Raw genomic sequence first — 24,080 nt, 5'->3', positions numbered from 1 at the left:
ACTAGATTCTAGTAACAGCTGGATTGATATCATGTTACCTTTTATTTCTCCTACTAGTTTATCCTCTCTGGATTTCCATAACCTGAGCAACTAAACCTCCTCAAGTGCCTCTCAAAGAAAACACAAGGGTAATAGGACTTCATTTCAAATAATCAAACAAAATAAAGGCTACATGGTGAAACCCTATACAGTAAGAATAAAATCCTCTCTGCTCAGCAGTGGGTCCTTCCCACCAGACCTCCAGCCCAGCATCCCACACATACCCATCCCAGCTCCAGCACCACTCAGCCCAGTACTACAGGAAGATTGCTGTCTTGCTTCCAGATTCTGTAAAACAACAAAATATAATCAAATACTCACATACAACTAATCAGGATGGTTCTGCTTTGATATAGTCATGTGTATTTTCTTCTAGAAACAAAAATGTGATGCTGACCCTTTCTTATGTATGGCTCTTGAGGTGACATCAGAGTTGACATTACTAAGTAGTTGTATGTTTGGCACCATTAATAATACATTTTTTTTTCTACTTAAGAAATTTGTTCTTCTTGTGAATATCAACTTTGATAATGTTAGTTGCCAAAATGCACACACAAATGTACACACATATTTACACACATATGAAGCAGGAAGAAATATAAAATATTCATGGCAACTTCTGCACCCAGACCTAGCTACACTGACTTACCATTTGCCATGGGGAAGCAGTTGTTCCCATTATCAATGCAACATCAACCCAAGGGAGAAAATGAAAAGTTCATTTTTTTTATTCTAAATCTGAAAATAAACAGAGTTGACATATTACATGTAGGAAGCAGTAAAAAGATATGCCCAAGTCTTGACTTTGAGATAAATGACTTCAGGAGTAAGAAAGAAGATACCAGTACATATGGCCAAAGCAGGGGAGCTGGTCCCCAACCTCTCTCTCCAGGCCTAACACCACTGCCTACTGCCACGCGGTAAGCAGTTGAGCACATGAAAAGAGGGCAGATGAAGGAATCCAACTAAGATGAAAAGATGGAAAAAATGAGCAGTGAAAAATTTTTTACTCTTTTTCAGCTCTGGCCAAACTTGGAGCTGGAGGGGTACCAGGACATTGTCCTGTAACGTTTAGGATATCTTGGGTGGGGGGCGCTAATACTTTTCCTAGGTACAGTTGGAGAGTGGCAGTCTTTGCAGTTCAGCCCCAGTGAAACCTGAAGGAAATAAGAGTGTGGCAGCCCACCACCACCATCAGTCACAAACCAAGCATGGAGAATGACAGGTGTCTCATAGGCCCATGAAGACAAGCCAATGAGTGGCTCTAAGAGCCTATCTGAGACTATCTGAGTTAGTCACGAGACTAACTCCCCATCACCTCGGGGTAACTTAAAAGTTAGATCAGAAGAAAAACAGAGGAAGAAACTTTGCATGGGAAAAATGGGCTTGATACAGTTGAATGCTGAACTAGACTATGTCCATTTCAGAGATCTTGACCAAGAAGCTAGTGCACCAGATACCTTTAATTTGAAGGGCGGGTGGGGGGGGGGGTACTGAAGACTCAGAGGCAGAAATTAAAGTTAGTCAAGAAGAAGCTCATGGGCAAAGATGTTAACTTTGAGTTTCCAGAGCTTCCGTTGCAAATGAAAATGATTAAATAAAACATTTGCCTTCAAAACAAATAAGTAACTGAATAAAGGCAAGAAAAAAAGCTACCATTTGGAACAGCAATGTATGACCATACACTTAATATCAGCTACATGAATTACACACTACAGAATAATAGTAGTTTCCTAGACAGACAAGTTTTGAGGGAAGGAGATGTAAGCATGATGTTCAAAAGGACCATGTGATAGAGAATCTAAGAACCATCTAATGATGGAGTCTGGTTTGCCAAGAAGAGCCCGAAGGCGTGAGACGGAGCCAGGTAACTCAAGAGTTGAAGTGTCGCTCTGTTAAACAGCAAGCCCTCCTTATGCGATGGCAACTTAAAAGTGGGGGGATTAGAAGCTGATCTTTTTTTTTATTATTCTAAATCTGAGATGAAGTGGTTGATTCAGGGCTGTAAGACATCTTCCTCTCAGCTGAATCCTGGTCCCTCCAAAAGACCCACTTTAATTTTTAGCAAAAGTGCCACTTGAAAGAATTACAGTAATCGAATCTGGCTGCAGCCAGAGCAGGCAACTTTGCTTCCAAACCCACTGGAACCATCCAGGATTTCTCTCGCTCTAGATTTTGGAAAATGATAGCATGTGCATTAACCAAATTTAAACTATTCTTTTCAAAGCTAACAAAATAAATACATTTACAAAAAATAAAAAAGCTGTAATCCTCTCCCTAAACCCCCCATTCCAGCTTCTCATGAGAAAGAGAGAGGGGAAAAACAAAAACAAAAACAAGGACTATTTTGCTAAAAACTACGAAACTCCGGCTTGGGCTAGTTGTTTTTAAAACTGCCAAAAACCAAATACCTGTCACCTCCCACCTCTTTACCTCCTCCTGCTCTGGCTTCTGTCCACTGGAAAGCATCCGGGATTCACACTTCAGCACTGACAGGGTGGGGAGCGAAAGCGGGGAGAATGCTGCCTGGCGGGAGTCAGAACCAAAACATTCATAAACGCGTGCATGATCTGCGAGCCAAAGTGCTACTTCTCAGGAATGGCTCCTAAGGGCAGTGCAGAAACAGCAAACGATAAAGCGGGAGACACCAGCCAGGCAGCAGGTGGAACAGGTGTGGAGAGATGGGCACCCAATGTCAAGGTAAAATCGGTCACTCGGATATTCTTTAAAGAAAGCTAACACGCAGCCTGGAAAGACCTGTGCAGCTCTCCAAGTGAGAAATACTCCTGGATTGTTATTATGTATCTGGAGCCCCAGGTGCACACTGAGCTCTGTAATAGGTAGCACGTGCCAAAACAAAGAGCAGAGCCCTTGCCCTGAAGAGTTTGCCGTCTAAAGGCACATTTGGGTACAGTTAGCCTCCACGAATCGGCAAAGCAGAAAATAAACATAGCACAGACAGACACCAAGGAATAGATCTTTGCTGAATGTGTCAAAGCTTTCGGAAACAGGAGGGCTTTTAAGAGAGTTGTGGTTTTCATTTCATGTTGTATTGGATTTTAAAAAGGAAAAAAAGAAGAAGAAGAAGAATCTGCTGTTAGTAAGGATTTAAAAAGATCTTGACAGGCCAGAGCAAGAGGCTAAATATGGAAAGATGACTTTAAGCAAGATCTACAATGTAACGATCTACATCTGAGTACAAAATAAAAGGACCCTTCAGGAGCCGATTGCAAGTTAGTGCCGCCAACACTGGCTTGTGGCTGAACTCCCCCAAACAGTAAGCTGATCTCAGGGGGAATGCATAAAAGGACTATCTCTAGCTCTTGAATGGGAAAGGGGATGGTTTGGCTCAGGGCAGCCTCTGAGCAAGGCTGACTCAGACTTTACATCCCAGGGCAGGTGACTGAGATGCTGTGTGACACAGGGCTTAGCCAGACTCTGAACTCACACAACACATGAGAGATCCGCTCTCTACCTGACACTAATTTGGGTGAGTTCCTTTGCTTCTCCTTAATGGGCTTCCTCCATCTGTTAAAAAAAAAAAAGAAAAGGGAATGGGGGACCTGGGCGGCTCAGTTGGTTACGCGGCTGCCTTTGGCTCAGATCATGATCCTAGGGTCCTGGGATGGAGTCCCACATCGGGCTCCCTGCTCCGTGGAGAGCCTGCTTCTCCTTCTCCTACTGCCTGCCACTCTGCCTACATGTGCTCTCTACCTCTCTATCAAATAAATAAGTATAATCTTTTAAAATTAAAAAAAGGGGGAAGGGAGGGCCGGAGGGAGGGAGGAAAGAAACAATAGAAAAGAAAAAATTCTAAGAACACCTCATTTAATGGGAAAATCTTTATAGTTCTAGCACCGTCTGGCACAGAGTGACCTATTACTTCAGTGGCGCCTCCGACGCTCTCCCTGCCTCTCCTCCCCCTCCACCGAAGGCCCGCTTGTTTAACAGGGTCTCCCGGCTCTGTTCCTGAGCTGTGGTTCCAATAAGCCACGTCCTCACCTTCCGAGTGGGCAGCAAGCCCGATGTGGTAGAGGCAGGGCACTATGCAATACCCCTCCCCCAGGCTTCTTCATTCTTAAATTTTAATTGGGCAAAAATTCCCCCATATTTCCATTTCTGCAGGAATAAAAAACAGAAGCAGGACTTAGTTTCACGATATCATCACGGATTCCCTGTGCTATCGTGGCTCATGATTAATTAGCTTCCAACACTTTCAAACCCATTTCTTTCTCTGTGACTTTGAGACAGGGGAAGTGGTGACACGACAGTGTAAGCAGGAAATTTCTGAGGTGGGAAGCCCTGTGTCCCACCACTCTGGCGTTTGCCTGGGATGTGTGTCTTGTCTTGTTCTCACCAGAGCCTTCTCTTCCTTCTGGGGCCTGAACCTATTTTTTGGCAGGATCTCCTGGAAGTCGCCCTATCCCTCTGCTCCCTCCACCTGGGAACACATTTTCCTCCCCTGTCGGGATCCCTCTGCCAGCCCAGGGCCCTGTGATATCTGCTCTCCCACAGGCATGGTGATTCCCCGCCAACGGCCTCTAGTGGGACCATTCCTGCCAGGACTCCAGGCCGGCCCTCATCTGCCATCTGTAATCTATTCCACCAAATACCAAATGTCCCAAAGCCCCCGCCTCCCACAGTGGACACTGAAGGAGGGAACGTGCCCGGCAGGACATCCTACTCTCTTCTCAAACCTTCAATCACAGCATTATCTCCGACACCTGCCGATTTACTGCACATTGGCCAGCATGATGAGGGGAATACCATCTCAATAGAAGTTTCCACTCCAGTTGCTCATGGGTGCCACGTGTTGACTCCAATGTCATTGAGAGTCATTTGTGTTGGCGAGAGTGCCTATAATAACATCCTCTGATTGGGATTTGTTACTTTTCCTGGTGACTGTGCCATTCCAGCCTGCTCAGAGCCCTAGCATCACTACGGAGTCATGCATTTCACATGCCATCTTTCTCCTTTCTCATTATTGGGTGACTTTTCACTTGGCCTTTTCTGCAGATCAGCCCCTCCGAATATGCCATCTGGAAAAATGAAGAGTGAAAACACTGCCTTAAATTAAAGAGAGAGAAAAGTAAAGGGAGAGAAAGAGACTCTTCATCACCCTGAATTAGACCCGATTTTCCCACTCTGTCACCACCACAGCTCACAGGAGCTGGCACGGTCTTCAGAAGCTGTCCCCATTTCTTCTAACTATGGCAGAGAGGGGGGCAGAGAGAGAGGACGAGAGAGAGAGAGAGAGAGTCATCCAGTACATTAGATAGATTTGGCTAGATTGATGTCATTGCTCATTAAGAAAACAGGCAATCTGCTTCTCGTTCTCATTGGAGAAAATAAATCTGCACAGAGCCCAGCCAAATAATGTGTAGCAAATGATCAATGTTATCTGAGGGAGAAGATGATTGATCCTTTATTTCTTACACCCTCTCATGCATAATGCATAAAATTCAGGATGTCCTCAGCTTGCCTCAGGACCTAGCAGTGATGTACCACATTACCATGCAGAACACTCGTTCTGAATTTCTAGTGACAGTCTCCATATCCCTGAGCAAGTGGGAGCCAGGAATGCTTCAGAATTCGAGACTCCCTGATAGCGGCGTGATGGATTTTTGAATCCCTTCCAGGCCTCTTTACAAATACATGCATGACTCAGGGAAAGTCTCAAAAGAATCTCGGGTCTCAATATCCCCTAATACAAAGCAGAATTGGTAAGACTGGCTTCTTTTAGCATATCAGATCAAAGATTAGAAAAACGGAAATTTGGGGGAGAAGCAAAAATGAGCTAGATGGCTAACAAGGGAAACGGTGTTTCTTTTTCATTGGAATGGTTAGGTTTCAGAGATAAAGGTAATCAGTGGTGATTTTGGAGCAGGCTGGATTCTCCGATGTTGTATCTTAAGAAATTTTTTTTTCTTTAAAGATTTTATTTATTTATTTGACAGAGAGAGATCACAAGCAGGCAGGGAGGCAGGCAGAGAGAGAGAGAGAGAGAGGGAAGCAGACTCCCTGCTGAGCAGAGAGCCCGATGTGGGACTCGATCCCAGGACCCTGAGATCATGACCTGAGCCGAAGGCAGCGGCTTAACACACTGAGCCACCCAGTTGTATCGTAAGTGGAAGCTGTTTGGTTCCTCCTTCTCCATACACGTTAAATAATGACAGTGATGATGAGGATGACAATAATGGTAGCTAACATGTTTAACTACTTATTTGCCAGGCTTTGAATTAAGCATTGTTCATGTTTATCTCATGTAATGCAAATTTTTGGCCGGGAGAACTTAAACTAACTTGCCCGGAGGCCACAGCTAATAACCAAGGAATTCCACAGCCAATGCTGCGGATCCACACATAAAATGCTACTATGGTGGGACTGGGGTCAAAACAAAGGAATCAGTATCAAAGTGTAACCGAGAATCTTTAAGAACTAGGCTAGCGCAAGACTTTGTAAAGTAATAAGAATTGAAAAGAACTAAGGGGTGGGGGGACACCTGGGTGGCTCAGCTGGTTAAGCTGCTGCCTTCGGCTCAGATCATGATCCCAGTGTCTTGGGATCAAGTCCCGCATCGGGGGGGTCCTTGCTCAGCAGGGAGCCTGCTTCTCTCTCTGCCTCTTCCTGCTGTTCTGCCTGCTTGTGTTCTCCCTCTCTCTCTCTCTGACAAATAAATAAATAAAATCTTATTTTAAAAAAAGAAAAGAACAGAACTGAGGAGTTTTAGCCCTTCCTATGAACTCTCATCAGAGAGTTTCCATAATTCCATAAATTCCATAAATTTCAATGACAGCCCATTGGGTAGGCAACCTCATGCCTGCGCTGGTTATGAAACTATGGTTTCTCCGTCTCACACTTCTCTCTGCTCTGCTTCTCACGTCTTCTCTGCTCTGCTCTGGAACTCTGCAGACCGCAGAGCCCGCTGCTCCCTGTTAAGCTCTGTCACTAGGGGGCGTCAGGGAGACCGCAAGACTGCGGGAGGAAGCATGATTCGTGCCTTCCTGGTTTATTCCCTGTTTCTGCTGCTACATTCCAGCAACAACACTTCCTAGCTCTGGCAGCAGGAGCTCACTTCTGCTCACGGTGGCAGTTTTCAGTCCAGTAGCAACAGGGAGGAAAAGCGTACAGGTTTTCTAACACTCCTCGAAGCAGCCCTTCCGTGACACGAGCCCAGCCAGCGCACCCTTCTCAGAGATGTGCATCCCGGCCCTACCAGGCCCAGTCTTCTAAGGTTTTGGGGTGTGTGTGTGTGTGTCTGTGTGTGTGTCTGTCTGTCTGTGTGTGTGTGTGTGTGTACCTCTACTTTTGTTTGTTTATTTGTTTGTTTGGGGGAATGGTACCTCTAGTTTTGTTTTTTGGGGTTTTTGGGTTTTTTTTTTATTAATATAATGTATTATTTGTTTCAGGGGTACAGGTCTGGTAGTCATCAGGCTTACACAATCACAGCACTCACCATAGCACATGCCCTCTCCGATGTCCATCACCCAGCCACCCCATCCTTCCCACCCTTCTTCCCTTCAGTAACCTGCAGTTTGTTTCATGAGATTAAGAGTCTTTGATCGTTTGCCTCCCTCCCCATCTTATTTCATTTTTTTCCCTCCCTACCCCCAACAACCCGCTGCCCTGCCTCTCAAGTTCCTCATATCAGAGAGATCATATGATAATTGTCTTTCTCTGACTTATTTCACTCAGCATAGTAGCCTCTAGTTCTATCCATGTCGCTGCAAAGGGCAATATTTCATTTCTTTTGATGGCTGCATTGTATTCCATTGTATATATATACCTTGTCTTCTTTATCCATTCATCTGTTGATGGACATCTAGATTCTTTCCATAGTTTGGCTATTGTGGACATTGCTGCTATAAACATTCAGGAGCCTGTGCCCCTTGGGATCACTACATTTGTATCCTTAGGATAAATACTCAGTAGTGCAATTGCTGGGTTGTAGGATAGCTGTATTTTCCACTTTTGGAGGAACCTCCATACTGTTTTCCAGAGTGGCTGCACCAGCTTGCATTCCCACCAACAGTGTAGGAGGGTTCCCCTTTCTCCACATCCTCACCAACATCTGTTGTTTCCTGACATTATTTTTAACCATTCTGACTGGTGTGAGGTGATATCTATCTCACTGCGGTTTTGATCTGTATTTCCCTGATGTCGAGTGATGTTGAGCACATGTCTTGTGTCTGTTGGCCATTTGGATGTCTTCTTTGCAGAAATGTCTGCTCATGTCTTCTGCCCATTTCTTGATTGGATTATTTGTTTGGGGGAGGTTGAGTTTGATAAGTTCTTTATAGATTTTGGATACTAGCCCTTTATCCAATATGTCATTTGCAGTCAATGCCCATACCACCTTGAACGTTCCTGAACTGGACTGCTAAGTCATTTGCAAATATCTTCTCCCATTCTGTTGGTTGTCTTTTGGTTTTGTTGACAGTTTCCTTTGCTGTGTAAAAGCTTTTTATCTTGATGAAGTCCCAATAGTTCATTTTTGCCCTTGCCCCCCAACTATCTAAGTTTTAATAATTCCATCTTCTTCCTTTTGCTTCCCCAACTGAGGGGTTGGGGGGATCCTGCATCACCACCATGATACCTAGGTGTTTGTTTTTAAACTTTTCATTTCTCTAACACTAAGTAAATAATTCTTAGTATTAAATTCTCTAATTAAACCATAACTCATATGGTTGCAGCTTCCTGATTGGAACCCAAATGATACAACCTTCAAGTTGTTTGCCTGCATGTAAATTCCTTGCATTTATTACTGAGTGATTAGAATAGCTGGGGCGGAATCCAACTCCAGGTTTGTCTGGTTCTCCAATATTCCATGATGACTCCCCACAAGGCAATGCTATCTACTTTGCCTATGATCAATAAAAGGACACACATGAAAAACATACAACATCATGCAAATTAAAGCCTAATAGATATCTGGCTATTATGTAAAATAACGATACTGCATGCATTAAAATTCTTTATCAATACTTTTATTAATAATAGTGGCTATCATATATACAAAGTGAGATCCACTGCACTGAAATGTTTTGTTTAATGAGTTAGCTTGCTTCTGTGTTTGATAAAATAAGTCACTCTTGGTGTCCAAAAAAGTATCATGCAACTCTCTACCTAGTATGACCAGTGAGACAACAGTAGTGATTCTAGCTCTGCCAAGACACTTTGGGTAGAGAACAAGACACGAGTTATAACTCAAACCATCATCATTCTCATAATAAAAGAAGCATCTGAAACTTGAAAAAGATCATGGTGGATTTGCCACCTGTCAGTATCTGGCAGGACTCTATGATATAATGGCAGACACCCCAGAGACCAAGAGACAGCAGGATCAAAGGGCATACTGTGTATGCCAAAATGGACAGACACCTCAGACCCACTATCCCAACAAGGTGATTATTGCAGCTACACATACAATGTGAGGCTCAAGATGGTTGATGAATCTAAAGACTAAGAAAACTGGGAGCTCAGACTCTTTACTGGTCAGATGCCAAGAAGTCAGAAACTACTCACAGAAAGGAACATTAAGTCCTCACCAGAAACTCCAGGATATGATGTGAAATAAGGTCAGCTAAGTTTATTTGGGTAAATTGGTCTAGAAATATTTGTTAAGTCTTCTATTAAATTAACCCAGCTCCACAGAATACATACTGAAATAAAAGCAGAAGTTCTTATGCCACTTCATACATAAATACACACACACACACACATTTTATATATCATGGAAGGAATTATGTTTTCTTATTTTATTCACACAAAGGCCATATTGCAGTGAGCCCACCTGAAAGAAATGACAAACATACTCAAATTTCTAGGAAATCCTAACAGGGACCAAAAGACAAAATGAATAATTTGACCAACCTGGTGGCCAAAACTACAGTGAAAGGTAGAATGGTGCACTAGCTCTAAAGAAAAATTGTCACCCTCCTCCTACATAATGCTTCATTCTAAACAAGTGCCCTTGGCAGCACCTCCCACAATGTCACACATCCAGTGGATACCTAATAAATACTGGTTGCCTCTGATAACGCTGACAGAACACAAAGGCATTATAATGAATAGTGGGTGATAAAAATATATATAGGTAATGGCTCAGTAGTGGTTGTGTCTTTCAACAGCAGTTTGGAAGAATAAAACCCGCTATTATATTATAGATAGATAACATTAGATGTGAAAACTGTAACTCCCTTATCTGGTGTCACCCAAGGAAAATGGAACTAGGATGAAAGCACAAGCTTCCTTTTAGTAGCATTAAAGAAGACACCACTCACTTGGGGGCCATAATCAAGAATCTACACCCTCTGAATTCGGAGGCAAGGTCAGGAAACAACCAACCATTGAAAGAGAAACTGCATACAAGGGATTAGCAATTCAGCGGTCCTAAGAGTTGGTGTGTAAATGCGTTGTTGCATGGACTAAGGAATCCACCAAGCCCAACATTTCAAAGGCTAGAATGTAGGGAACAAAGGTTATAACTTCATCAACTGTATTGGATAACAAGTATAAAGAAGAGCTGTAGCAACAGAAGAGAGGTGTGTGTGTAATCAAGGAAAACTGGGTAAAGAATGTGACTTTGTATTTATCCAATAGTGAACAGGAGACAGACATTGCAGTAGAAGTAACTATTCCTGTTCTAGAAGAGTTATTCTATTTGGGGGTGCAGAAATAATGCACCCAGCTTTGAGAGACTGGCATAAGGAAGAGCTGCCAGGTAAAGGAATAGAAAAGGAGTATAACAAGTTAATATAAGTCACGGTAAGTCACTTTAGTGTCATACACGGTATCAAAGGCAAGTCTTCCAAACTGGAAATCCACATTCATGAACAATTTAAGGGACCCAGACTCCATGAACAAGAAGGCACCAGATAAGTTGCAAATGCATCTGGGCTCCTGCAGGAGGCACCACCCCTCTGATCTGGGAAACTTGAACTTAATAATGATTGGTAGACCAAAAAATGAGAAGGATTGTACCATGTTTATAAAAACAGCCAGCAGAATGCAGATCTCCATGCCTTCTGGACAGGGCACATGATCTGAAAGTGATCTCTGTTTCATTAGCCATGGGCATCTTCTCCGATCTGATCATCTGAAACCATATATTGGCCTAGTGTGACTCCAGATCTGAGCTAACTCCAGATCAACTGGACGACAGAGCTGAGAACCAATTCCTGGACAACAATGACAAAATCAAGTCACTGCCACCCTGATATATGTCTTGAACAGCCAGCTGCCCTATCCACATCCCCATTCCTGCCACAGCAGCCCCGAGTCTGCCACCTAACAGGGCTGGAAACGTACATGTTCACCTTATGGTATATCATCAAATTATCTCCCTTTTCGTGTTTGTCCTTAATCTCTCCAAACAAGTCATGAGCAAAACCATGAGAAGGACCATGTCCTAAATGTCTATATTGTGAACTAAGTTATTGGTGAACATACTCTATACCAAGCTCTGCACAGAGAGCTTTACACAGACGACTTCACTTGTCACAACAACTCTATGAGGTATGTTTTCTCCATTTTATACAAGAAAAAATCAATGCATGAAAGAGGTAGGTAATTTGCTTGCGTTTACACATGTAGTAAGTAACAGGGTTGGATCAAGTCCAGGCATATATTCACAACCATGATGGAGAGATGGTGGTGTGCAGTGGCTAAGTAGACAAAAGGACATGCCCTCCAGTTGCTCACTACATTATGTTAGTGATGCTGGCATAAGAGTAGACAGATTAACAGAAGAGTAAATTCAGAAATAGACCCATATGCATCAGAATTTATAATCTGATAAAGTGTTTCAAAACAATAATGAAAAGATGGAAAATTCAATATGTGATGATGAAGAGTGTAGTTACCCATTTAAGGAGAAAGGGTTAAGTTCCTAACCAGTGCTGTACACGGAATGTAAGAAACATTCCATATAAACTAAAGATTCATAAAAAAAATCATAAAAGTACTAGAAGAAAATATCAGTGAAATTAATATAGTCTTGGTCTGGGAATTACAGCAAAGATAGAAATCATAAAGAGAAGAGATGAATAGATTTTGTTACATACCATTATTCAAGTTTCTCTTTGACCCAAAAAACCAAGGGTTTTTTTTTAACAAGGGTTTGGAAAAGCTGACAAATTGGGGACTTACGGGGAAGAATTCATGACAAAATAATTAATATGCTTAATATATAGTGAATTTATAAATCAATAAGGAAAATATAAACATCCCAATAGAATAAAAAATGAACAAAAGTTATAAAAAGGCAGACAGTAAAAGAATACAAATGGTTACACACATATAAAAAATGCTCTATCCTATTAGTTAGAAAATAAATGCAAATCAGGACAACAATCTGATAGTATTTTTAATTTAATAGATTAATACAGATTTTTTTAAACACAAAGCCTAGGGGCGCCTTGGTGGCTCAGTGGGTTAAAGACTCTGCCTTCGGCTCAGGTCATGATCCCAGGGTCCTGGGATCAAGCCCCACGTCAGGTTCTCTACTCAGCAGAGAGCCTGCTTCCCTTCCTCTCTCTCTCTGCCTGCTTGTGATCTCTGTCTGTCAAATAGATTAATAAGATCTTTAAAAAAAAAACCCACAAAACCTAATGTTGGCAAGTATTTGAGAAAACACAGGAATTCTCATATACTACTGGCAACAACATAAACTGGTTTAACGTCTCTAGGTGACGGTTTGGCTGTAGCTATCAATTTTTTTTTCCAGAAATTCTATTTTCTAACATAATTTGTTAAATGTGTAAAAAAAAAAAAAAAGATTGCAAAGGTATTTATCATAGAGTTTGTTATGATCAGAGAATGGTGGAAACATACTAAATGTCCATCTTAAAGAATCAGCTTAATAACTACTGATAAAGCCATACAACTGATTACAATGTGGCTATTAAAAATTATAACCTAGGCTTAATGTACTGACACAAAACAATGACCATATTATCAAGTGAAAGTAGATTATTAAACAACATGAATGTGATGATTCATGGATTATTATTTATTATTTTTTAAAAAATCAAAATGTATGTGGAGGGGTCATTTACGCAAATGTAAGAAACAGTATGGAAAAGCATACACCAACATTTTAACAATATTTATCATTGGATAATGGGGTTACATGTCAAGGATATTTTATTTCTTTTATTTTTTCAATTTTTTCTCTGTTTTCGTAGAAAGATTTTTATATTGTATTTAAAAAACAGATTAAAAGTGACATTGCATTAAAAATATGAAACTTATCTTCTACAGTTCTTTCTGTTAGAGCTCTTATCACAGTCATACGTGATTTGTGTGCCCACCAAAGTGGGAGAAGTGTTTAATCACTGGAAAGTTTCAAGCCCTGCACTTGGACGGCTGGGGAGCCTATGTCACCTGACCAAAAGTAGAATCAGGCCTCTATGGGTCAGTTTACTGTTAGCAGAAGTTTGGGGATGCTATCCTGAGAAATCACTTGCGTGAACTCCCTCTTGTTCTCTGCTCATGAAACCTCTACAATGAAGAAAGCATTGGACTCATGCTCTTATACTTTTCCATTTGTTTCCAAGTTGTTGACTGGAAGGTGGATTGAGAATTGATCAAAAATGTCAAATACTGAATTCTTAGGACAATTCGTATGCCACAAGTGTCTTAAATTTGGAAGACAAAGGGAAAGTTAAACCGTTTCTCGACCCTCCTATCTGCCACCTGCCACCCTCCTGTTTCCCCTTACACACATCTATATACATCCACAGACATCATTCTTCTCACCTCTCGGAGGACTCGGCCAGAAAAGCTGGAGCTGTCAAAGAGAATCCTCTTTGGGGTGTAACATGTGTCCCCACTTGAGCAATTACAGCCTTATGTTCATCCAGGCTGGACAGGCTGACCCGTCTCTTAAGTTCTTTATTAAACAACATCTGTATCTCACCCCCCCCTCATCATGGTAAGAGAGAGATTCCCACGCGCAGCCTGATAACAGCTGCTTTATCAGTCCTTCTACAATCTATGAGAACACCAAGGAAAAACTCCCAACTGTGAAGCAAGGATGATTGGAAACACACCAAACACCAGATTAAAAGCAGGAAAATTGCACCAAACCTCAGAGAGACCTTTTATTTCTATGCTTCACATGGAGGCCCCCCATTATCACTGACTTCTGGATTAAACTGTTAAAGTTTTATGAATTATTACCATGTTTTCTGTGGAAAACTATGACCTAGGACTTTGTTTTTAACTAAATCTCCATGTGCCAGCTGGCAATTTTCTACCAATGCTGATTTTTTTTTTAAAGTATTTTTCTCACATAGAAATGCCTCCCCACCCAAATCATTGCATTCCCCAGGCATATTTCACTCCGATTCCAGACAAGTAACATTACAATTCATCCTCATCTCGGCAATTGTTACATCAAAAAGAAAAGACAGAGATATAGCTAAATGAATTGCATGGAGAAAGCCAGGAGGATAATTAGAGACAGCTTTCATTTGAACATTTATATAGCTCAGGAATCTACTACAGGGGTGTTAGAAACAAAATCTGAAAAATTATTTACCTATATCTTTTCATGTGTTAGAAAACTTCCATTAAAAACAGGTAAGGCATAGATAGGGTGACTGGAGAAGACTAGATGGTGAATTATTCATTCTAGCAGGGCCATTCCAGGTCACAAAACGGGAGACTTCTTATAATCTAAGACATAATAGAGATGGAGGATGACAGACTCTGTTAAATCAACTCATACTGCATTCAGTTCTTCAGAACGCAGCACTGATAAGACATTCGTAGACCCAGGAGAGAAACATCTGAGACGAATTGTCAGGTATCAGAAAAGCAGGTCAGAATGCAAGCCTGTTTTTTAAAGTGATTTGTCCAGAAGACCAGACAAAGGGAAAATATTGTAGAAGATTCCTTCACGTCCCCTGATTCCATGCCACCATTATTAAAATGACTGTAATAATAAAGAACAATCAGCACATTTTTTAAGGTGAAGCAGAATTTAAAAAATCAGACCATGACTGGTTTTTTAAAACATTTTCAATGATCGTAAAAATATTATGTATGCCTAGAGGCAACCTTTTAAAATACAGAAAATCAAAATAAAGAAAGGATCTCTCCTCTTACCACTCAGAAATAAAAACAATCACTAAGACTTGGTAAAAATGACGGTATATTTGGGCGCCTGGGTGGCTCAGTGGGTTAAAGCCTCTGCCTTCGGCTCAGGTCATGATCTCAGGGTCCTGGGATCGAGTCCCACATCGGGCTCTCTGCTCAGCGGGGAGCCTGCTTCCTCCTCTCTATCTCTCTGTCGTCTGCCTCTCTGCCTACTTGTGATCTCTCTCTGTCAAATAAATAAATAGAAATCTTTAAAAAAAATGACTGTATATTTTATGTGGAGATACATGTATTTGATAGTGATAATCTAGAGCATATATATTTTCCCCAATTGGGTATATATATTTCTTCTCAAAACTCCCTTATAAATAGGGTTTAGAACCTGCTTTTTATCATTCAACCTTCTTAAGTATTTTAATTACAATGTCACAGTGTTTTAAATTTATCATCACTATCAAAAATGGTTTTAGGCACCAATATGCATTTTACATAAAGGTTTAAAAAAAATCTTGATATTGGATCAAGCAACTTCCCAACATATGAAACATGCATACCCAATCCAGGTTTTGCAATATTCACTGGGGGATCATTAATCCTCTGGAAAAAGAAGACAAGTTATATAATCTCTGTAAACTTCAGTTTCCTTACCTGCAAAATGTCATCACATTGCTGCAGACTGTGTATCCCACATAACTCAGTCCACGAATTAGTTATATAAGCAAAAATATCCATTAAAAGGGGAATCCTAAAGTGATACAAACATACCTTAAATATTTTATAGTAACGTAAAATATACAAATGAACATTCATTAAGCTTATGAAATAGTGTGAAAGCCTTTTTTTTCTTTCTTGCATAAAGCACAGCCATAATGTATCTATATCTTCCCGTTTTACTTTCTTTAACAAGAAACAGAACATGCAGACACTTGTAAAACAGTCTAAGTGCAAAATCTTTCTAGATTTTCCACCACACTAAATTGAACAGCAACTTGTTTAGTGAATTCCTTAAGAATTTCTAAACATCCAACTTAAGTTTTCATACAAACAATATCTTTCTTTCCCACCTATATATTACCACTTTACATAATACTTAACCAATGTACATAATTTCAACAACAAATGCATCTGGAAAACAGGCTTGAGAACAAGCTCCATTGATCCTTCACACATCCCTCCACTGAAAGTTGCTGAAGGACTCAGTGCACTAAAAGAATAATCGAATATCCACTGGCCTTGAGCAACCAGTGTATTGTGAAGACCAGTGGACATGTAGTAGAGGGAGGGAAAGCCTCAGATAAGACAGACATGGAGTAAGTGTGTAAGGTTGCTGTAAGTATCAAAAGAGGTAATGCACAAGAAATAGCACAGTGTGTGGCACTTAATTAGCTCATGCTAAACATTAGCTTAGAAAGAGAGAGAGAGAGAATAAGAAAATAACAATTCCTTCTGCCCTTTGCTCATCATCACTGCAATCTAGTCCAGGTACAACCAAGACCAAGCAAAGAGAGCCTAGACCTTGAGGATTTGTCAGGCTAGTCCTAACAGACTTGAGATGAGGGTCTGGCATAAATCAGATGCAGCAAAATGAAAGTACTTTCCAGAACACAAGTTTTCTGGCTCTGATGATAAGTTATCATGGGATAAATTGGATCCTGGAGTCAGAAACCATATGAACTCACAAGCCAGAAAAATGCTGGATCAAACGCTGATTACCAGGAAAATAAGACACTGACTGGGAGCTTTCAGTATCAGGCTACCCTTTCAAGCCCAAACTATCTGCTTCATTATCTCTGGGATGTTTATATGTTTACATTTGTAAATGGTTGTTTACTGTCTTTACTTCTCCTGTCAGCCAGGTACCAGGAAAGGAAGCCCCAGTGAAAATTTAACTTAAAAGAAATTATAAACCTGCATCGTCCTGGCTTTACTCAATCTTTATCATCATCCTTCTCCACCTAAGGAAATTCCTTTCTTGCCAACAGCCCAGGCAGAGCCGTTTCCTATTCAATTTTCCCTGCAGCAAAGAAGACAACAGCTAACATAGGGTTTCAATGAGCTGCATTTTGAGAACATAGAAAAATACAGTACAACAGTAAGCAGAAAGGACTTAATTGTCTATAAGAGCCGAATTGACAGAGCAGACACAGACAATCGGTGGATGATGTCTCAACAATGTAAATAAATAAGAACAGTATGGTAAATGCAGTCAAAATCCCTGAGAGCAAGAGTTGTTGCTGACTCCTCTTAGAGATACTGGGCACTGAAAAGACTATAGCAGAAAAGAAGTTAGAGAAGTCCTAGAACCAGGGACATTACGGAATGTCCTCAAAGAAACACTGAAGTTTTTGTGGGAAATGCCTATGAGGTAACAATGAAAGAATGAGAAAAGAAAAGCTTCTTCACATGACAATTTGGAGCAAAAAGTAGGTCCCAGGCCATATTTGGGTTATGTCAAGTTCAGTCTTCTTAGGATCACAGTTCACTTTGATAACTTGTGATAAAGGTACAGACCTCAAAATAGTACAAACACTTACAATGTAACCCAGAAATTGCACTGCTGGGGACTTATCCCAAAGAAATAAAGATGGGGCGGAGTGCTGGGTAGCTCAGTCGGTTGGGCATCTGCCTTCGGCTCAGATCATGATCCCCAAGTCCTGGAATCAAGACCCTCATCAGGCTCCCTGCTCAGCAGAGGGGTCTGCTGCTCTCTCTCCAGCTCCCCCTGCTTGTGCTCTCTCTGTCTCTCTGTCTCTGTCTCTCTCTCTGTCAAATAAATAAACAAAATCTTTAAAAACATTTTTTAAAATTTTTTTAAAAAAGAAAGAAAGATGTGGAGGCACCTGGGTGGCTCTGTCAGTTAAACATCTGCCCTCAGATCAGGTCATGATCCCAGGGTCCTGGGATCGAGCCCCACATCAGGCTTTCTGATCAGTGGGAATCTGCTTCTCCCTCTGCCCCCACTGCTCTCTCTCTCTCACTCACTCCCTCTCTCAAATAAATAAATAAAATCTTTTTTTAAAAAATGACTATTCACACAAAAATCTGTGTCCATAGCAGTTCACAACAGCCAAAAACCATGAACAACTTAAATGGTTTTCAGTGGGCACACGGAAATACCAGCTGTGACATCGCCCTCTCATACCACCTATTGCTTAGCAATACATGGAAGTGAACCACGGATACACTCAACAACTTGAATAAATCTCCAGGGACTTATGCTGGGGGGGGGCAAATTTCAAAAGAATACAAATTGTATGACTCCCTTTATATAACATTCCTGAAATAACAAAGTTATAGAGCTAAAGAACAGACAAGTAGTTGCCAGGGATTAGGACTAGCAGAGAGAGAGGTGGATGCAGCTATCAGAGGAGTAGCAGGAGGGGTCTTGATGATTGTGGACAGTTCCGTACCTTGATTGTGGTTATGGTTACATGCACAGTACATAACACAAACACACAGAAACACACACTCAGGGATAGGTGAACCTAGAGAAATGTTAATAAACTCTGTAGACCTCAATGTCAGTTTCCTGGTTTTGATACAGTGCTATAGTTATGCAATATATTACCACTGGTCCTGAAACACCAGACCTCTTTATACATGTTCTGCAACCTCCTGTGAATTTATAATTATATCAAAATAAAGGTTTTCAGAAATGCTGGTCTATATGTACTGATATGGAAATATAATTTTGTATTATTCAAGTCAGTCATTGAATAGAATCATAGTGTGATCCTCTTATGAAATTAAGAGATTGAAGACAGAAAGAGAGAAAAGCAAAGACAAGACAAATTCTAGCCTTTTATTTGATATATTTCTGTGCTGATTGAATTTTTTTACTTGATATTCTGTACAGTTTGAATTCTTTTCACAGTATGAACATATTATTTTTATCACTCAAAAGGCAAAGAAGAATAATATAAATTATTCTTTTAAATCTATGGACCTCCTCCCCCCAGAAATTCATATGCAATTATGTACACAATTTTAGCAATCTCATAGACCCTGAAGCCCATCCACAGATCTCCCAAAGAGTATGTGTGCCCCTGACTAAGCACCCCTGCTTTAAAAAATTGACGCCTGCAGACGTGGAGAGAAGTAGGATCAAGGGACCTATTAAATATATTCTGTAATCACCCTGGGCCCCATTAGCTAGGACACCCAGCCACACTCAAGTGGGAAATAAAGATTCATTTCTTTGTTTCTTTGGAAGTGACTACATGTGGAACTCTGAATTGCAACTTTAGGAACCACACCAAGGGTGATCATAACAAACATGAAGGAATAAATTAACATATAAATAACTTATTACTAAGAGTACTTAGAACAACATGAGGAAATAGAATGGTTCTTTGAGCATTTGTTTACTAGCCATATTCCAGGCAATATGCTAGGCACTGGAAATAAGGCAGTGAGAAAAACAGGCTTGTTTTCCACCTAGAAACTACTGGGTGCCTGGAGGCATGGCAATGTTCTTGGCCTGCTTAATGCAAGACATCCCATCTTGTTGAAAATCTTCAATATATAAACAACATGTATAATTGATAGTATTATAGAACCAGAGTGGAAATGTTCTGTATCAGTCCCTAAAAGAAATATAATACATGAATAGATAAAGAAAGATCAGATGGACAGACAGACAGACAGAAGTCCACTATCAAATAGCTACGTTCATCCAGAACCCTTTCAGACAATCAAATGGTTTAATATTTGACTCAAACATGGCTAAATGATCCAATAACCAATAATCTAGACAAATATCTCTTATTCAAAAAAAAAAAAAAAAAAAGGAAAGCTTGATACAGAACCACAATAGTATATTAACAGAAAAGGGACCGGTAGGAACGTAGATGAAATGTTAAAAATGTTGAAGCTGAGAAGCAGCATGGTATAGAATCCATGTGGCTAATAACACAACCTGTGGCCAGACCACCTAGGTTGGAGTCTCAAATCTGTCACTTACCAGCTCTGTGACCAAGAGTTACTCACTCTCTGTGCCTCTTCATCTGTAAAATGGACATGTGTAAGAGTTGAAGGCTGAATGAATTCAAGTTCTAAAAATGTATTTGCCAAATAAACTTTATAACAAATGTTTATTGGACTGAAACCAAATGTTAAGGTAGTCAGAGGAAAATATTACTGGGAAAGAAGCACCAGGTGGTGCTACAGAGAGACACTCTTCCAGACAGAATCCAGGCAAGGCCAACGCAAGAAAGTGAGAGCAAGTTTGGAAAAAGCAGTCCAGGAGAAGTATGACAAGAAGACAGAAAATGAGGGCCCTAGGCTGGCTCAGTCAGTGGAGCATGCGACTCTTGATCTCGGGGTCATGAGTTCGAGCCCCACTTTGGGTATAGAGATTACTTAAAAATAAAATCTTCTTTAAAAAGAAAAAGACAGATTGGCCTAGGGGGAGATTAGAAGCTCAGCAAAAAGAGATCATGCCTGCCAACAAAGGATTTGGGTTTTACTTGATAAGTAATGCTAAACCCCGGAAAGACTTTAAACAAAGAAGACACCTGATCAGTGCTATGCTTTAGGAAAATCACCTTGTCCCACAGTTGATGAATAGATGGGAAAACCAGTTACAAAATCATTGTATTACAAATGCTTGTACACCAGGAGAAGGGTAAGCGAGGCCAAAGCAGAATGATGACAGTGAAGATGAGTAAGAATCAGAACGGATGATCACTGAGGAAAAAGACAGAGAGATCCGAAAAATGGCTGGGCCAGCAAAAGAAATAGAAAACTATGAAAATAGAACTGAGAAATTACTATGTGCCAGACATGCTAGCAATTTCCCTTAAGTTTTCACAAGCAACATTACAAACAATCAAATCAAAGTAGCCCTTTGTTTACCGGTAAGAAACCGAAGCTCAGGAAAGTTATTTGCCTAGAATCATGCCGCCAGCGACAAGCAGAATCAAGACTTGAACCCAAAGCTTCTTGATCCCAGACCAGATTCCAAGCTCTCTCCAGGAATTCAAGCTAGTGCTGGGGTGGGGGGTGGGGGGCAGATTCCAACTCTGTGTCTGGACACGCTGCTGGATCTCTAAATGAATTTTTTCAGCAGGCAGCTAGAAAGGCATGAGGAAGTCCGGGGGGGCAGGGGAGGGGGAAACATGAAGGTTGAAGAATGGAATTCAGAAGCTTCACAGAGGTTTTGTAAGGATTAGTGAAGTTGCTGAAGTGAATAATCAATAACAATCAATTGAATAATCAATAACAGATCATTTATAATTATTCACTTGCATGTTCGTGTGCTGGGATATAATCGTGTTTGTCTGAAGAGCCAACACAGCAGTTTTAAAGGGATTCGCCAACAGAAGAAAGCTGCTGTTCTCTCCAGTAAGCAATATTTTAGTGGCAAAACACCCTGTGAATGGTTTGTGAGTACAAAGCAGCAAGCACGTGAATAGCTTTTTACAATGTCACGTTCTCTCCTTCCACTTGGGAAGGAAGCACAATGCTACCATAAGCAGATACTAACAGCACAGATGCTGGCGCTGATGTGAGCATAAACGCTGTCCCGCACCCAAAAAAAAAAAAAACAAAAAACAAAAAACGCCGAAGTCCCATGCCTGCATAAATCTCATATTTTTATGAATCACTGCCATTATGGCAACCGCACACTGAAAATTTGTGTCTCAGGAAGTGAATGGATCTTTCTTCATAGTTTAGCTTATCTCAGACTCCTCATAATTCAAACTTGTCCCGGGATCATCTCCAAACAGGGCTTTGCTTCCTAGGTTGCTAGAGAGGCGGCCTGGCCCCCGCGTGGCTGAAGGTGTAGGAATAGAGTGTAATTGTAATCCAGAGGAGCAAAATCTCTCCGATGTCTCTGTTGCCACATTGTAAACATCCGACCACAGATTCAACATGAATTTTTTCATTTCTTATCAACAGTAATTTCCCAGAGCCAACAAATATATTCTACCATACAATTTTATGCTTTGTAAAAGGTGACCTATACTTTCTTTTCAAATGCAGTTTCTTTAATGAAAATATTGTAATGTCAGTCCATGCAAAGCAAATGCATATTAATATGCGTTTACATCTGTCTCATATTAATATTCATGCCTGAATCCACATCCCTACACAAAGCCAATTTTCTGACCATCTGTGTGATGGCTGGTGGATGCAATGAATAAATTTTATTTGTGAGGGGAGTGATAAATCATGTATCTTCAGTTTTTCACCCACAATCTTTCCTCTTAGGTGCAAAAATGTTTTCATCGTGGTTTGGAATATTTAAGTAAACGAAACGGATTAACCCCTTAATACTCCTACGATTACTGACAATTTTATAAAAGCCATGAAAATGCAATCTCAAGCCTTCTAACCAAAAATAAGAAGGGACTATGGATTTACTTGGTTGGATTTGACATCTCTGGTTCCTATGTGAGTTCGGGTGTTTTAGATAATCGTCTGTGTTGTTTAAAATGCACTGCAGCTGTTTTTTGAAAAGTGTCACAGACGAAAAGAAGGCCTTTGCAAAAAAGATTGTATTCCTGAAGAGAGTCCTTACAACCATCAAGTATCTTACAAGTCATATGAAGTGTAACCATACACAATGGGAAGATTTCAAACGGGGAAAGTATATCAGTATTTAGATAATGATCTTGGCACTTACAATTGTCCCCAAGTGAAATATCAAAACTTCAGCAGTACCAACTTGTTTATAAATTCGGTGATCTTTTGGGGAATATTGCATCCAAATCTTAGAAACAATTACCTTTCAGGAACTGAGACAAATGTAGTTAATTAACCTGGCAAACAGAGCCCAAAGGGAATTGTTTCTCAATTGAGAAACAATCATATCATGATAGAGAGAGCCTGAAAAATATTGCACACTGAAGAAAGAAGTTTGATCTGGTGGCCTGGGTAATGAAAACTGTGTCGGTTGCCTAAGATGGTTTTCTTGCCTCTTCCTGGAATGCTTTCTATGAATTCTAGATGATTGGACTCCTAGATTGAATCCAAACCCCAAGTTTCCATTCAATTTAGTTTACCTTCTCTGAGTTAGACAGGCTTTCCTAAGGTCCCTAAGAATGTCACAAATAGCACAAACCATAACTTCCAGGTCAAAGCAGAAATAAATTGGAACTTAGTGTTCTCACTTACAGGCTGCCAAAAGTTTCTACATCAGCTGTAGCGACACTGAACAGAGTGACAAGGTGAAACAGGAACCCGCAAAGCTATCAATCTACTATACATACAGCCCCAGTTAGCACATGGGTATTCAAACCACAGATGGAGCCAGTTCAGGGAAATTTTGTCCCAAATAAGCAACAGTTACTATAGGAGCACCTGCTCCTTGCAAGGCATCATCTAAGAATGAGCCTAGGAGGCCATGCTGCCCATAGGAAACTTACAAGCCAGCTGGAGACAGTTCTCCCACAAGCAGATTCTCAGCCACTGAGTTGGTGTGTGATGAATATGAACTGAGTACAGGACGCCTGTATGGCTCAGTCGGTTGAGCGTCAGCCTTCAGCTCAGGTCATGATTCCAGCATCCTGGGATGAAGTCCTGAGTTGGGCTCCCTGCTCAGCGGGGAGTCTGCTTCTCCCTCTCCCTACTCATGCTCTCTCTCTCACTCATTCTCTCTCACAAATGGACAAAATCTTAAAATATATATATATGGAATTTAAAATCCATGTCAAAGGCTGAAAAGATTCAGATGGTCAGAGAAAAGGAGAAGTCATAGCAGACGGTGGAAGTTTCACAAAGGCCCACATGGGCAGGAAGTATTTCGTTGTAAGGAAGCAGGCATCGTGGGTGAAACTGAGTAGCCTGCACTGGTTACAGCTTGAGAATTAATGTTCAAAACTATGGGAGTGAAGGGAAATGGTTTTGAGTAGTACACATGCAGGCATTAAATAACATTGAATTATAAAGGCAGAGAAAAATAACCTCCTACTAACTCAGTTAATTCTCCT

At 40.8% G+C, this 24,080-nt stretch overlaps 1 long non-coding RNA gene across 1 annotated transcript; it reads right to left on the bottom strand.

Moving 5' to 3' along the window:
• Positions 1-263: 263 nt before the first annotated feature.
• Positions 264-23,738, bottom strand: LOC309860606. Its single transcript, XR_014309488.1, has 3 exons — positions 23,517-23,738; positions 15,793-15,889; positions 264-327 (listed from the first exon to the last, which is right to left on the bottom strand). It is a non-coding gene; the product is annotated as an uncharacterized lncRNA (long non-coding RNA).
• Between the last annotated feature and the right edge of the window lie 342 nt (positions 23,739-24,080).

Source organism: Mustela nivalis, assembly GCF_964662115.1.
Source record: "Mustela nivalis genome assembly, chromosome: 2".
Taxonomy (NCBI): Eukaryota; Metazoa; Chordata; class Mammalia; order Carnivora; family Mustelidae; genus Mustela; species Mustela nivalis.
This window is presented reverse-complemented; position numbering and strand designations above follow the sequence as displayed.